At 37.2% G+C, this 17,493-nt stretch overlaps 1 protein-coding gene across 2 annotated transcripts in view; it reads left to right on the forward strand.

The window, feature by feature from the left end:
• Positions 1 to 1,366: 1,366 nt before the first annotated feature.
• The window catches only part of LOC135472850 (dentin sialophosphoprotein-like), a 65,536-nt gene continuing 49,409 nt past the window's right edge, over positions 1,367 to 17,493 (forward strand). For both annotated transcript variants that reach the window (XM_064752554.1, XM_064752556.1), the window contains exons 1-2: positions 1,367 to 1,694; positions 17,012 to 17,126. The gene's annotated coding sequence lies outside the window, so the exon portion shown is untranslated. The remainder of the gene's footprint in view (positions 1,695 to 17,011; positions 17,127 to 17,493) is intronic.

Here is a 17,493-nt window from a genome sequence, read left to right on the forward strand (position 1 = left end):
TGTTTTTTTTTTTGTTTTGTTTTTGTGTGTGTGTGTGTGTGTTTTCTGTTTTGTTACATATGGGGCTATATAGGGTATATTGAATACTATAATACTATTACTAAATGTTATTATTTTACATACATCGACAGTACAACACATTTTTATCTTATCTGCAGCCGCTGTTAATTTTATCAAGATTTCCATCGACAGAGAGGATGACTTTCGAAATCCGTTTACACACACAGATACTAAATTACAATCAGGTTTGCAAGAAGTCATCCGGAGCGGAGATTAAAAACAATGACATTAATCAACCCAGTGGAGTATTAACCGGTCATTGGTGATCTTTATTTTCCTAATAATTGACTGGTTGATTGATTGTTTGATTGTTTGATAATGTCAACACGCCATGTCTTCCATTATGCATTCACTGCAGGGGTCGACAACCAGCCACTCACTGTGCGTGGAGCATCGACTGGATCAGCGTCTAGACATCTCATTATACCAGGTAACTTGGGGTGCCTTCATTTACATATATGCCTAATAAAGATATGTATTTAATTTAACTATTTTATAGGCAACTGGAAATACCTTGTTCTGTTATTGAACAACACGGCTCTCTCTTTACGGTCGTTTACTTCCAATCAAGAATCAATCGCTTAGCAAAAACACAATTTTCCTGCACACATGAATATCCTTGCTATTATTTTAAAATGCAGAGGAAATTAATAGCATGGTATCATATTCAAGAAACTTTATTTCAAATCGATTTTACCAGTAGGCCTATGTATGTTAACATATTAATTAGCTCTACCCCACCAAGATCCCCCCCCCCCACCCCCCACCAACCAAGGGTTACACATCTGTCATCGTGGGTATGTACAACAGCATCAAAATAATAATGGCAGCTTCTCGGTCTAACTATGTTTCCATGATGTCATACCGAAACCTTACTTCATGTACATTTCCTGCATTACAACGTAAATGAAAACCGATGTTTACAGTTTAACTCGCGCTCTTTCATTTGAGTGGATGTCTACTCGTCACGTGACAATTACTGGTCTAGACTCTCTCCCAGTGGATATCAGCCTTCACCTTGTTGGCATATAGAGTTGAGCTAGAGACCAAATATCACATAACCGCTTCACGCTGCTCTACAGATCCATCCGAGTTTCAGAAAATACAAGAAAGTACTGGATGTATCAGATTCCATTTACCTGGATACTCAAATTCTTTGACGCCAAGTAACACCTCAATTTTTAAACAGCAATTTCTAGCGTTTTGTTTTACTGAGCCTAATCGTTTTGAAACCTGTCAAGCTTTCCATCTATGGTCCGGCGTATGAATCTGCTCATGTAGTAGACGTCTGTAAATAAGTGTTTTATGGACGAAAGGTTAGGCTCGTTACAGCGACAAATTAAGAAGAATTTCAAGTAACTTGTGGATTGTGGACACTTGTTTTGAGGACATATGGCACCGACGCGTTGGTTTTGTGTGAAAACAAACTGATTGGGGACACAAGAACTGTTCTACGCGGTGTACAGTTGACGGCGGACTACCCAACATGTAGGCCGTTTGCCGTTCAGATGTCTCGGCCGAGCCCTGTGATTCTAAAAGGCCACAAACTCTCCTCGTTCTCTTCTTGTTAACGAGATGTTCGGTGTGTAAATCACCGTCTGGTTAATCTACGTCAAAATGTCTAGCAGACACAGGTAAGAGAAATCTTTTGTCTTCCTGTGGAGTACGAAAAGAACACATCAAATTCGACTGATCGGACATCTTCCATAACGAAGTCCCATATTTGCCCTGGGAAATACGATCTTAGATGTGAAGTTTCACTCCTGTTTTTTTTTTTCTCTGAATATGTTTTGTCCTTATACAGGATGGGGTGTGTGGTGGTATGGTTTAGCGAGTAAATCAACGTATTATATCTAGCTAAAAATGTATCCTGAATTTAGTGTCGACGTGATCTAATAGATTGGACCACTACCAGGTAATCCCAGGTCAGGGTCACAAGTCGGTCTTCATCTCCAATAGTTGTTGCACATATTTAACAATTTCATTTTCATTCCGTTAGTTTTTAACGTCTCAGTTGTTCCGAGGTGCAATTTTAACACAGTTAATACGTTCATTATTTTATTGCCTTAGGTGTACATATGGGATCAACTTGTTGTTGTAACTTACATTTGAAAAAAAAAAAGGAACTCTTTAGTGCATAACATGGTTATTTCCCTTAGATCAGTAGAAGTATACAACGAGTAGCGTACAACCATATCGGGAGTAATCCGCAAGTCAGCATTTATGGGATTAGTGCATGTCAGTAGGGTCAATATTCAGCTGAACAGCTGTTCGAAGTGTGTCGCTCAGGTATCGTATAAAAGAGGTCTTCCTTGCACAGTAGCTTTCACTGTAAAGTTATGCCGTCTGCCATTTTGTTGTCAAGTGAAGGTTTATGTTGTGAGTTAGTAAATATTCATGCCATGAACATTCACTATTTAGTCATAGGGCCGAGGGGATAATATACCATATGAAGGATGCCATGAATCTTATTTTAGTAGTTCTGTGTTGTTGCTGGGGGCCCTTCTATCAAACTAGTAGATCAAATGTGTTTGTGCCATGTCATACTCTGTGACTGTCTTTTAAAACAGCCTGTTGCCACCTAGTGTTCACTGACTGGCTCAAAATAGAGGATTTTGCTGCCAATTTTGACACTTTTTTTCCCTGTACTGTATGCTGTCCAAGACATTGTGCTGTAAATCCAGTCTGTGTGTAGTTTTCTGCAAAGAAAGTATATGTTGATTTCTGCAGGATTCGGCCTCACATGGTCATTAGAATTCTGCCAGGTCAAGTCACAAGGAAATGTGATATAATAACTTTTGCAAACTTATTAGTGACATTTTCTGTAACAAGACAAAATTCATACTGATCCTATGTTTACATAGGCTTGTACATGTTTTCTGAGTCTTCTTCAGAATTCAAGAGCTCCGTCAGAAGTACAGTTATTTCTAACACCTGATTTAACAAGGTACTAACGTACCGTCCGAGCAGGTCAGCTTCACCGTCCGAGCAGGTCAGCTAGATGAAATCAAAGATGTTGGAAGCAGAAAAACTTGCTTCTTGCCAGAAAACTTTGGTAATGCATTATAACATGCACTGGTCTGGTATATTTGTATGTCAATGACAAGATCAAACATATGTGAGCATTTGTGCGTCTTCATTTTGTAGGTTCCGGTCTGTATATATATATATATATATATATATATATATATATATATATATATATATAATAATTCCATGTATTTTCACTGCCAGGATCTCCACGAATGAAAGTCTTTATTCAGTTCATCTTAACCGCGCAATTCAATTCATCAGTCCCCCTGTAATGTCACACGCTCGCAGGTTTTCCCACAGAAGGAAGCCTAGTTTTGCATACAGAACTCATGGGAACGAAGATGTTTGCAAATGATCAAGCTTGTAATGTACTCTTGACAGTTTTAACCAAGTTGCTTCTTCTAGTATCTACAAATTATCATGTTCACTCTGTTCTTCAAAATTGTCTGAGTTATCCACAAAATCCTTTCCACTTGAGTGTATTTATAGTCTGGGTCGTTGGGTTACCTGCATGTGTATGAGCTACGCACGTGCGGCTATGTCAGAAGAAGTGAGAGTTAACTCGGGTCATTTTCTTTCAGTCTTTGATAGGCAAGGATTAAGACATACAAACTAAGTACGTCCCGTCTCGTGGCCATATCTCGCCCAGCAGGAAAATTCTAATCTGCAAAGTTATTCATGTTTAAAAGATGTCAAAACGTTCACCAGTAAACTCTCTTTTAACAACAGTGAAGCTGTTGAGAATTTTAAATTGAGTCTTTCTAGAATTTGGATATCAAGCCATGCTATACTAACTTAACTTGTTTAACCCATCTTGTGGCTGTACCTCGCCCAGCAGAACAATTTCACAAACATGAGTTAATGCTAATGTTTGGTAAACTTTGAATCCCCAAGTTAGCCATGTTTAAAAGATGTCAAAAGATGCACTGGTAAACTCTTTTTTAACTGCAGTTCAGTCTTTGAGACTTTTGAATCAAGAAGTCCAGCTGATATCTGCCATTTTTCATGCTCGAACCTAAGAGAAGGTACGTGCTGGCTGCTTGAAAAACAAACTGTTGACAATGAAATCCAAGGACTTAAGTTCCTTTATTTCTGAAGGCAAAAAAAAAAAGGAAAAACCAAATGAATTCTGAACGAAAAAGTTTTGTGGCAAGAAATTTTTTGAACAGCCAGCACATACCGTGCCGGAACTTTGCAGATGGGTGATCTCCAAAACATGTGAAATCTTGGTTTGACTTGTTTGATTCAAAAGTTTAAATGTCTACATTACTGTCCAAAGATAGTTTCGATGATGACTTTAGATGACTTAGGGAATCTAAACTTACCAAATCTAAGGCCAGGCTCTCGTTGGAAAAAACAGCGAAATTGTCTGTGTTGTACAGATAGACAAGAGCCCAGTGAAACGTAGAGCCATGTATTCTACTGGGCTCATTCACCAACTGCAAGGACAACAACAACAACAGACTTGTCTTCAGCTTAAGTTTAATCTTTCTGTGAACCCCAATCTTGGACAGGGAATTTGTGAACTCTCTCATTCTTGTAGGTGATAATAATCAGTTAACGAGACTGGTACAGTAACATATATGGGCATTTGTGCAGTCTAGCAATACTTGAAGATCACTTGTCTGCCACCAGTGTTGTGTGTATGCTTACACATCACAAATGAGAAAGTTTGTCAAACCCTTGCCAAAGATCTGTGGTTTACACCAGCCTCTCTGGTTTTCTCTACCCATAAAAGTCATTGCCATGGTCATCTAGATGGTGTGTTACTGTAAAATTCCAACTCCATTATGGCGCGAGACAGGTGACATTAAGTTTATGCTCTTGTATATTTGATAAGGCTGACTAGTGGGAACACTGTAACAGTGGTAAAGCCTTCCAATGTTTCTGATCAATCAGCTGATTGGCTTTTCTTGTTGTCTTGACTTTGAGTCATTGACATTGATAGGTGTACAGATAGCTTTCTATGAAAATTTGTCCGTTACGTTCTGTGATCTTGCATGCATTACAAACCTATTACAACCTCTATAATTTGCCGTTCAAGTCCTAAAACTTTAGGAGTGAAATTGCGCTGTGCCAAACGCGTCATCATGTAAAATGTAAATGAAAACATTTGCCCTAGTTTCCTGCAACATTCAGTGCAGTAGTACACATAATTTGCTAAATTTTGAATTTGGTTTTAAATAGCGGAAATCAGGGAGATGGTATTTAGGTGGTCTAAGCATATGGAAATAGCCAGCTCAAAGAGTTCCTGGCCTCTTAAAGCAGTGCAACTCTTTCCATGAACTGATGAACCAATAATTTCCAGCCCACTTATCGGAATTGCAAATTAGTTCCAAATTAGTCTCCAATGTAATAAAATGTATTTTGGGTGTACATGTATATGGTATCGATAACACACATGTAATAAAGAAAGTCATTTACAGTACCGACATTCAGTACTGTGTGTGGATGAACGGAAATAATTGTTTACTACATATGTAGGCCAGACCTGCTGGTGATATTGCTGGTTGAGATTGCTAATGCCAGTTATCTTTGCCCTTAGTATATTTACCAGAAACCGACTAGGTGGCCTTGTGTATGTACACTGTACCAGCTGAGTTGACTATTCTGAAGCTATAATTGTCATTACGTTTGTGGAAGCTGTGTAATTTATAGGATTGAATACATGTACCATTCATGATTGTAGGTTTGTCATCGAAAGTCGGGACAGGTGTTAATCTCTTTATACATGTTTAATATCTTGTAATTAATTGGATTATGGAAGTGATGGAAGCTTACATAATATCTTCTCACAAACAAAGTAAAGCTCTCTACATGTATGGATGCCTTTCCTCAGCCACTAAACTTTCCTCTCAGGCCGTAAGTGGGAAGGTTTGCCGCAACCTGCGGATGGTCGTGTGTTTCTCCCAGGCTCTGCCCGGTTTCCTCTCACCATAATGCTGGCCGCTGTCATATAAGTGAAATATTCTTGAGTATGGAGTAAAACACCAATCAAATAAATAAATAAATCAACCACTAAACCTGATACATTTATCTGTTAAGAACTCAAGTGGATATTAAACAGGGACTGCATGTAATTTAGGCGTGACTGAAAGCATTACTTCTGCATCATTCACTTGTTTGACTGAATATATGGACAACAACAGCGGGCTCACTTCCAATTTATGTGAAGTCTTCTTACTTTCTAAAAATAGTTACATTGCATTTATCAAGTAAACAACAACCAAATTTAAGGTGTTTCAGAATTACAGTATAAAGAGGGACTGGTGCTACACAGAAGCAATGTTTAGAACTGTTTGGCTCATCACAGTGACTGAAAATGAGTTTTTTCATGGTTCATTAAATCAAAAGTCTGTATATATATGTATTATGTATGAAATGTTTAAAAAGTAATCTGTTTGCATGTATCAGTATATATCATGTAGAATACACATCTGAATTAGAAAAGACAAAACACTGCTTTCTGGCCTCATGGGGGGACAAGTGTAATGCAGGACTACTGCATAGATGTCTTGTGACTGTGGCACAACACACAAAACTCAGAATTATGAAATTGTATTACATATATTTAGACGTCTCGAAAAAAATTGAAATCTGTCCTAGTCTCAAGGGTGAAATGGCTACCCTGATTCCTCAACCTTTTCGCATATGCAAGCGCAACTTTCAGTGTAAATGTATGCACATTTTAAATTTGATTTTGGAGACAAAATTACTTTGGTTGGATTGGTCAGTTTCAGGTCTTGACTTAAAGTATAATTTTATTAGCACAAAATAATGCCTTTTGGATATGTTTGAATTTACACTTTGCAAACATGTGAAAAGGTTGATGAATTACAGTAACCTTCTTTATAACCAAGCATTCATTCTCATGTTTCTGTTGTCATGCTGATTCAGTAGGTGTTTAGGAACTGTGTTAAAATATACTAAAAAGAACAAAAATTTTTAAGTGGCAGACATTTCTACCAACCATCATTGTAGGGAATCAGATAATGTGAATGCAAGACTTTCAGGTCTATAGGTATGGTAGATTTAGCGCTTCACTCCATGTAGATCAGGGCTATTCAAGGAACAAGGATTGTGATAAATATTTTCGTTTTTGCTTGCCTTCAGATAAGGATTGTTTTTTGTTTTGGGGCTTCAAAACAACAGATAAGTCCACAAAATGAAAGACCAAATCACTTGTTTGGAAGCATCCATGTCTCCTGCCAGTTAAGGTTGTCAGATATGGCCTGGATATGTTCTTGTAGCTGGCTGTACCTGGTTGGGTAAGAGGTTGGTGACAGCAGAGTAGGAAGAGGAAAATGGCTGTAAAGGATACTAATAACAAAGGATGTCTTGGATCAATTCTTCACTGAAATTAAAAGGGTGTGGTCAGTTCCTCCTTGCATTGCTTCCTAGGATGTCGCCTTAACAAAGGAACTGCAAATGAATTGTAACCTAATCTTCACTTGAACTACTGTCTTGTGGAAATAATTAAGCACTGATGTCAGACTGACCAGATCTGAGGATTGATGTTGTGAAGATGAGGTATCTGGTTGTCATGTTTTTTAAAAACCCAACCAAGGAAGAGTTTTTTTGTGTGTTTATGTGGGTGTGGGTTGGGGATCAGTTCAGGTATACAAAGTTGATCAGCTCTATGGACGGAAAGAACATAACTGGGAATATTTACCTTGAGTGCTATAAATGTCCGGACTACAAGCCAGCCAATGCTGTGAAAACTAGTTTTGAGCCTGCAATCTCCTTGGTCAATGGCAAGAAAATTTTTTGGCCAAATAGTTAGCAGGTTCCTCTGGGTTATTTTAAGGATATCTCTTAGTTCATCAGTTGTCAGAATTAAACATTGGGATTTTTGTCATGTAATGATTACTGACGCACCTAATTTCTATGACAGATATGCATTTGTAGCATGAAAAGCAGGAAGAAAGAATTAGTATGGTAGCCAACACAACCATTTTACAGTTATTGGTTTAATCTTGTGAATGTTACACTCAACTCTGAATCACTGCTCCATCCTGTGACTAAAATCAGATTTCTTTGAGGTAAAATACATCTAAGCATTAAAAGTGTCATAATTTAAAAAATGCTGTCAAATGTATTCGACGGAAGACTTAAAGGATGCTTGAAAGGCTTGGTCTGTATTTCTTAATACGTAGCATATGATTAAGAAATGATCGTTGATGATAAATGATCATATTTTCATGTATTATTTGTCTGCTTGTTTTCATTTTTAAGCCATGCATAGTTGTCAAACAGAATGTTTGAAAAGTTATGTTAAAAGTTTTAGTTTGATGATGATATTTATTTAGTATTAAACAGTGTTGGCTTGTATGATATTAGGTATGTTGGTCTCAGTGAGAAACCTAGTTGAGTTGCCCCTTTTCTTTGTTCCTGTTTATTTAGTGATAGAAGATGATTTTTTATGATCGAACATTGAGCTCATGTGAGAGCAATTGATTGGAGTAGATTAGGTGGAACAGTCAGAAGATCGAGTGTCAATGCCCTAATCTTGTAAATGCTGTGTGTTTGGGGTGCATTCAGAGCTCAGTTGAGTTTCAAGCAGAAACTGTTCACCGACGGCAACATGTTGACAGGGCCCTGTGTACATGTGCATGCTGTAAACTTTACTCTAAAACAAAAAGGAGTTCAGCATTGATTTCTGATCTTTACACCAAATTCCTAACATGCCAGGTTTCATTTACTATGAGTCACCACAAAAGAGCACGTTTACATTCAACAAATGGGAAGACTCCCTTAAGATAAAAGGGAAGTGCTAATTGGTCTGTACATGTACTTCGATTTATTTCAGCATTGCTTGTTTAAAATGCTGAACTGCATGTCAGTATACTGCTGGAAAGGAAGTGGAAAAACCTGTGCATATATTTCTGCAGCCCATTATTACATACAGTAGTAGTGCATGGTGGTGAAAGGGCACAGTACTTTTTATTCAAACTGTGCTGTGTAGCATTTGCAGTTAAATGCATTGTCTTACATGCAAGCAGTTACTCTGTCCTATTAAATTAGGAGCTGCCCTAATTCTTCAACCTTTTCAACCATCTCTTCAACCCATATTTGAAATACTCAAAGAACTGTGGAGTTTAAAGAAATAATTAGCATAGTTTTCTGAACCTTGCATCTTTAATGACACAAACATTTTTTAATATCATTTTCGTAATGATTGTATGCATAAGTTTCACTGAAAAAAGTGCTTTAGTGGTTGAAAAGGTTGAAGATTTACAGAAGATGTACAAATTTAATCACATCCAAGATAGGCAACATTGAAATCTTTCTTCGTAACACTGGATTCCTACATATATGTACATGTACATATATATATTTGGACGTATCTTTTTTCTCCATAAACACCCTTATGGGTAGCCTCAAGCTTTCCATCATGGAGTGCTCCAGTTCTTGCTGTAGGCAGTTGGTAGCTGTGTACATGGAACATCTGGTGTCTGGGACAAATTTCTGGCTCCCACACTGAGTGACACCTTTACATGTGTATATATGGAACCTGATTGTTTATAACATGTAGACCTAAAGACCTAGGGTTTATAACATTAGAGGCCTTAGTTTATCTATTCTAGTTTGAAGTTACAGGTTCTTCAGGTCTCTGTTGTAACATTTGGAGACAAATATTGTATACATGAATATACTTACTACTGTACATGTAAATGGGCCTTTTAGTATAAATTGATCTGAGAGGGCAATCCAAAATATTTGAAATTGATAGCCTGCATACCTATATGTAGTTAAAAACACCTTTAACTTGTTTTACTTCCTTGAAAAATAGCAATAAAAACAGACATTTTTCTCAGCTACAGTTGTAGTATATTCCCTTTTGTACATGTACGTCTTGTGGATGTACTGCTCTTTTTTTTTTTTTTTTTTTTTGATTGGTGTTTTACGCCGTACTCAAGAATATTTCACTTATACGACGGTGGCCAGCATTATGGTGGGTGGAAACCGGGCAGAGCCCGGGGGAAACCCACGACCATCCGCAGGTTGCTGGCAGACCTTCCCACGTACGGCCGGAGAGGAAGGCAGCATGAGCTGGTCTTGAACTCACAGCGACCGCATTGGTGAGAGGCTTCTGGGTCATTACGCTGCGCTAGCATGCTAACCGACTGAGCCACGGAGGCCCCTGTACTGCTCTTAACGTTCACTAACTTCATTGTAGTGCCTACTAGACGGATGTGGGTTGTTTTATGTGAAAATGTTGTAGTCCTGATCTACTATAATTCTTCAGCCTTCTCACATGTTTGCAGGGTTAGTCAAGCTTTTTCTGAAGGAAATATTCTGTGTAGACTGATAAAATTGTAGTTCTGTGAAGTCCTGAAACCTCGGAAACAGTTATAAGTTCATGTTTTATGATTTGGGAGATAAGGCTTGGCAGTCTGCCAGATACGTCAGAAATATTGCGAAAAAATCAAAAAATCATACAAAGACAAAATTGTCATCGACGTGACATTCAGAAGGCTGGCGGCATCTCCTGAAGCCAAACCTGAAAGTTTGACAACCCCATGTTCACAGTCAAATTATTTCAATTAATAAATTTCATTTAAGTTGCATGTAAATTTAAGTTACTCTTTCAGGTATGAAAAAGGCTGAGGATTAATGATTTGGGTACAGATTCCATTTGTGCAAGTAAATAATTGTATTCATTTCTACATGGAGCTTTGGACTCTCGCAGTTTATGACCTTGGAAATCCTACTGGATTCTTGCAAGCAATTCCGAAATTCCAGGCCTGTAGGTCTTGGAAAAATCATGTGAATTTCATCAAAAAAATGTTTTGGAAACAAACGTGTTTGTGTATAACTTGATGACATATGAGAAAAAGCATGAACACAATTCTGTGAATATTGTTTTCCTTTGATTATTTCAGCTCTGTAAAATATTTGTTACTGAATACATCAGTAATGTATGTGTGAATTAGATATATTTAAACAGGTGTTGAGGTCAATATTTCATAGCTAAAGACACAAATGGCACTATCCACTTTATGTTGCCTGCATAAAATTTGACTATGGATATGTCATTGTTTTGGTATATGTGATTTTTATGGTTGTACATGAACTGGTATACACCTGTACTTGTATATCATGCTTAATGAGAAAGTCTCATTGTTCACTATTTTAGTGAGATTATTAAAATTGAATTGCCTTTCTCTCTTGGTACTTACACGTAACTTATAACGAGTGACAATCTTGCAGTTTGTGTAATAATAACATATGGTAAACTTTTCTGAGAGGTTTAAATAGTGTAGTGCGTGTGTGTATACATATATATATATATATATATATATATATATATATATATATATATATATATATATATATATATATATGCGCTGTATGCATATTGAGTCAATCAGTAGCCAGAGGGTAAGCTATGAAAGATGAGTTGTAAGATTACATTTACAAAACAGCCCAAATCCTGTTTCAAATCCAGGTTAGATAATAAAGGTCATGGAGCTATAAATACATGCACAATTAGCTTACTTTGCTAGCCTTTTCATCCATTGTTACTGAATCTCACTTTTGCATACCGTTATATGACAGAATACATGTATAAGGGTGGTGTGTGTACATGTGCTTTTATATGATAGTACATATGCAGCTCTTGCTGGCTTCCTCTGTTGTCATTTGTGAGAAGGTCATCCAGCAACCTATGGACAATCGTGGGTTTCCTGTGGGCTCTTCTCGGTTTCCTTCCACCATAATGCTGGCCGCCACAGTATACGTGAAGTATTCTTGAGTATGGCGTAAACCACCAATCAAATAAATAAATAAATATAATAGCATGTAAGGCTGTCGACATACACTTGACATACATATTGTTTAAGGGTCTCAGATAGGTAAAGGGATAGAAATTAAGTAAAGCCAGCAGGACAATGGTCCTGTTGATCTCTAAAAGTTACCAGACATTTTTGCAACTCACCGGACAAAATTTCTCCACACTGATCTGTTGGCCCATATATGATTAAATGCAATGTGTACATGTGCTTATAGTGTTGACATGTAACTGTTTTGATAACTGACTAGCTGGGTTATTTGTGGTCATCGTAATTTTCATGTGTGCAGTGCGTGGCTTCCAATCTTCCTTGAAATACCATCACGTAGCTGACGTTCGATTAGCTTCATTGCTTGGGTCAGTTACGGATGCATTAGTCGATTGTTTGGTAAATCCAAATATCAGTAGGCCGGTCATTTTGGGCTATCGATATTTTTCATTTTGAATCCAACAACTAGATTTTCCAACGAAGCAACGTCTTGAAGTAATTTGATGTTTTCTTAAGATGCTATGAATGTGGTATTAATCAGTCCATCTTTCTTTGGATATCTGAGAATCCCAGTCCAGAAAATATTCCTTAAAATCAAAGTTACAGGAATGTGGATTAAAGAAACAGTAAAAAAAAACATGACAATTATTTTTCTGATAAGTAATTTCTATATATGCCTGAAGAATTAGTATTTATCTTCGATATAGCTTATATTTGTTACTTACATTTAGGGACAGGGATTTCAGAACAGTCGAATATACAGGAATCTAAAATTGGATAACCACATATTATGGGAGTTTTTATTCTGGTAAAATTTAACAAAAATGAGACCTTAAATGGATACTGAAGAAGTATATAGAGTATACATGAACTGTGGAACATACTCGTGAACAGTTTATATTCATTGATTCGAAATCAAAATACATCTGTAATGAAAACTGCGTATGAGTGGTGCCAGTGAGGATACATTTATTTTGAGAATAATAGTTTTTCTACCTCTTTTTGAAATTGCCGATTGTCAAGTTCAAGACAACTTACATATAAGTAACAGCCTTTGACCATTAGTTTCCATGGGATGGAAAAATATAAAATATGTACATGTAAATATGAGATCATTAGATGCAAACAGTATCCACAACCGGGGAGTACATGTGGTATTCTAATAGAATTCCACATGATTAATTTGTCCCATGACCATTCAAGATAGGATCATAGTCTTCCTGGAGCTCCTCTCATCAAAAAGCACATGCATGATCTCAAATAACCATCATTAATTCATGTAGAACACTGTTGGGGGGTATTCTGGAATTCTAACTTATATTTTGTGACCAATTCTGGCTGTTTTGTTTGTTTTTTTAATTATAATACATTCCAGGTCCATTAGCTGATGGGGGTGGTTGTAATATTTTTATCAGTATAGTTATGACCAGAGAAACCAAGTTTTTATTGAGAGAAAAAAATGTGTACAATTTACTGTGAAAAATGGTTTGTCTGATAGTGATCCATTAAAGGAATTTGCAAAGGCTGAATGGACGATTTTTTAACCATTTTATGTCATTTGACAACAGCCACATCACTCTTAAAATGCTCATTACTCTGCTGTGTAGAGATAAAGCCCTATCATATGATACGATGATGAATAACTGGCATTTTCTTGGAAAAACCAGGCATGCAGTTGCCATCGTACTTCTCAATTTTATGAAGGGCACTTCATAATTTCATCGGCACAGATGCAGCAATAAAATGTATACTGCCATCCTGTAATAGGAGAAGCTTCTTGGGTTGCCATATCAACAGTTTTCTAATCACCACACATAATGTTGTAGGATGGGCTTGCACTGTTGCAAGCCCTCAGCCTATGGCTTAAGAAAGAATCCCATGTGTGAAAGACGTAATTTAGGTTATCTATGCAATCTGGAGTTTTACACAGAGAGGTCTGTGCTATCACTGTGTGTGTGCTAATGTTTATGTGGGTCATGAGAAGTTCCCTGTCTTAAATGTCATCGCCAACATACAAGCTGATAGGTGGGGTCAGCAGATCATCTACATCCAGGCAGTGGGCTGCCCTCCCAATGCTGTGTTGAATAACGTACAAAGCAGGAAAAAAAAACCCACACTGCTGGTACATATGCACGTACTGTATGTACATACATACAGATACATGTTCATGGTTTTGGTTCGTACGTTTCTCCAGGGCCCTGCCTGGTTTCCTCTCGACATAATGTTGGCCACTGTCGTATCAGTGAAATATTTTTGGGTATGGCATTCAACACCAATCAAATAAATAAATAAATATGCATGCTTTTATATACAATCAGCTCTGCAGGAAGTGACATAAATGATTAAGCCATAATCATTCATTCAGAATATGATCAGCAGTATATAATATTTAAGTTATAAAATGTGGATGTTCTTTTGCGTTGCTTTTTTTTTATTCCAATATCTTAAAGCTGACATGAAAACTACATGTAACAGATGTGTATGTGTGTATATGTATTATTAGACCTGTTCTCCACATCAGAAATATCAACTTTTTGCTTGGTATTTGTGTCATATATATTGCTTGTACAGTTCTATTTTGGTGAATAAGATAAAGAGGTTGTTAAAGGCAATGTGATTGAAGCAGGAGTGGTTAAATAATGCTTGATTGTGTAACTGTACTGTTCATGACTTCAAAAGGGTTCATAAAAATATCAAACTGTGTTCACTTTAACATTACATGTTATTGTTGTATAGTGTGTCACACATACAAGTTTATAAAATGTATACGAATGCATTGCAAGACCAGTTTTCATTTGTTTCTGAGACTCCTTCCCATCTGTATCAAGACAGTCCAAGCTGTGAACCCCTGTTCTTTCCTTTATTGCATCACAGTTATCGGTGTATGTGTGCTCATAAAAACATATGAAGTACACGCACATTGCAGCATTCACAGAAGAAAACAATGCGTTCTACTGTCATTTGAAACTTGTGTGTAACTCGCCCTAAAGTCTCCCATTAGAGGGTTCTGCTGTTTGGGGCATGTAAAGATCCTAAGCATTCATTGATAATATACAGATATATTGAACCCCTATTTATTTGATCGTTGCTCTCACACTGCATTTTGCATTTGAATTCTGCTTATTGTGCAGTTGATAACTGATGCGACAGTCAGAATGTTAAACTGTGGAGTTTTCCAGGAATCATTTCCTTTGCCGTACTGATTTTTTAATATCAATCAAAATAATATTCTCTGAGCATCTGTGTGGACTCTACATGAATCTATGTGCAAGTACTCTACATGTAGAGTGATAACATCATACATGTTAATTTAGTGTCATTGTTCTTGTTATGGCCACCCATCTGTAAATGTAATACATAACACAACAGTAGCAGTTTGAAAGCTCCCAATCAGTCACTCAGAACTCAGTCTTTTTATAGGTTCTTATTTAGTTCTGTAAAGTATCACAAAAGACCATATCACTAACCAAAGGGGGGCGGGGGGGGGAGGGTGGGAAGGCCTCAGCTGTTCATGTTTGTAAACACAAGATGTATCAAAACATTTTCTCTCGCCTGCCTACATCAAATACAAATTAGTTATATTAAGTGGTATATCATATCAAGTGTTATATCATGAAAAAAATAATTACAGAATAGTTGTTAGCCGTGATCTAAAGCAGACTTCATGTTTTATGTTTAAAAAATATTTATACAGGCATAGCACAGCATTGCATAATTCTCATGATATTTGCAGAAGTGCCTGTTGAATAAAGAGAGCTACTTGAGCTTAATTGCTTGTTTTCTGCTTTCACTTGATGTACATGTATTTCAAAACTTTCATACTGTAGTTAATAGGTTTGAAGCAGATTTTATGCATATATATGTATGTATACATGGATTGATCTGAATTTCATAAGGTAATTTAAGAGTCATAGGAAGCGAGATTGACCACTCCATTCAAGCAAGGCCTTCTACATGTTTAATAAGTCCCACCACACATACATGTACACCCAATTTAGAGACGTGATCTTTTTTTCATTTACCAATACCTTGTTCCAGTTTTCACTCTTCTGTGGCATTATAAGGAGATCTTCACCTATGTTAACCCTTGTTATGGCTGGAATGCTGCTGAAGTGGCATTAAGCCATAGTTGTTTCTTCAGTGCTCAAACATACAAAGTACAGGTAGCTTGTTATGTATAACCTGTGTTTCAGTCCTGAGCATTCCATGTACACATGTAGATAGTGATGTTTTGAAGGGTTGAGTACCCATTGCCTGTTTGCTACAGATTCCATGTTAAAATTTCCTGGTTACATTCTTCAGAAAGACATGGGGATGAGTGAGAAGGCTCTTGCTGAGGCTTGCACATGGAGACATGTCTTCAGGTTGCCTGACAGATGTTTCATTTGCTTGTCGTATTGATGATTAGCACTGTGATTTATTGGCCTTCTTTTGTGCAGAGAGCCTGTTAACCCAGAGGCCTCCATCTATGGAATACTGATCTATTACAGCGTTGGATGTTGCTCATGAGAATCTGTCTATCCTGTGAACATTAACATACATGTACCTGGAAGCTAAGCACAGAGGTGCAGCTGTGAGGGTTATTGATAGATGTGCTTTTAAAGTCTGATCATACCTATGATATTTGTACATGTGTGCACAGGCTTTATTTTGAATCCAAATTGTGTAGACAACTATTATTGGTAGACATTTATGCTGCATGAATTATCATTTCATCATCTAGTTACGTTCCAGTTCTGAGTTAAGGATAAGAAGTTCATGTCTACATGAGCAAGAGAACAGGAGGTTGAATTACTCTGAGTGTTTCTTTATGGGATGTTATTAGCAGGGGTTTTTAAGGGGTGAGGTGAACATGTTTCACTAGAGTACGTTCATCCACGTGACTCTCTGTGCTCATCACAGACTGGCAGTAATACAACTGAAAGTCTGTACGCTCCACCTGATGCTTTTATGCTGTCAAATCCCGAAGGCCATAGAGACGGCACTGGCTTCAGCTACAGTCACATGTTTTAAGCAGACATTTTTGGTTGAGGAAATCTATTCATTGGCTTTTTGGATGTATATTCATTCAGAACTGACATGATTTTGATATCTGGATCCGGTGGTGACAGCAGTGTATTTCCTCTACTTCACAGACATGACAACAAGCAGGCATTGCGGGTGCAAGCTCAGCAGCGGCGGGCGGCGCAGGCTCAGGAAAGGGCAGAGGTGAATGCTGCTGCACCAGAGCTATTTGCGCAGCCAATCAGGGTAAGCTTTGAAACAGTTGTTATTCTTATATGTTCATGTCTTACATTAATTAAAATTTTATTAATTTACTTGATTGTTGCTGAAAGGCTTACTCACAAATTTTTCAGAAATTGAAATGTTGTAGTATAGTTATAATTATCGTGTGATTCACCATATATGATGTATAGTTAAGTGTAGTAATATATGTATTGTGTAACATTTCCCAGTCTGATTCACTCCCCCTAAATATGATCATCTTTTGTAGTTCAATTAACGCACAAAAATTCCAATGCCAGAGTGCAAAGTAAATATTGTAAAGTGTGTACTGTACATTAGTAAAGATTCCATATCCGATGATGTGCACAGTGCATATGTACTTATCTAAAGT

Source organism: Liolophura sinensis, chromosome 8, assembly GCF_032854445.1.
Source record: "Liolophura sinensis isolate JHLJ2023 chromosome 8, CUHK_Ljap_v2, whole genome shotgun sequence".
Classification (NCBI taxonomy): Eukaryota; Metazoa; Mollusca; class Polyplacophora; order Chitonida; family Chitonidae; genus Liolophura; species Liolophura sinensis.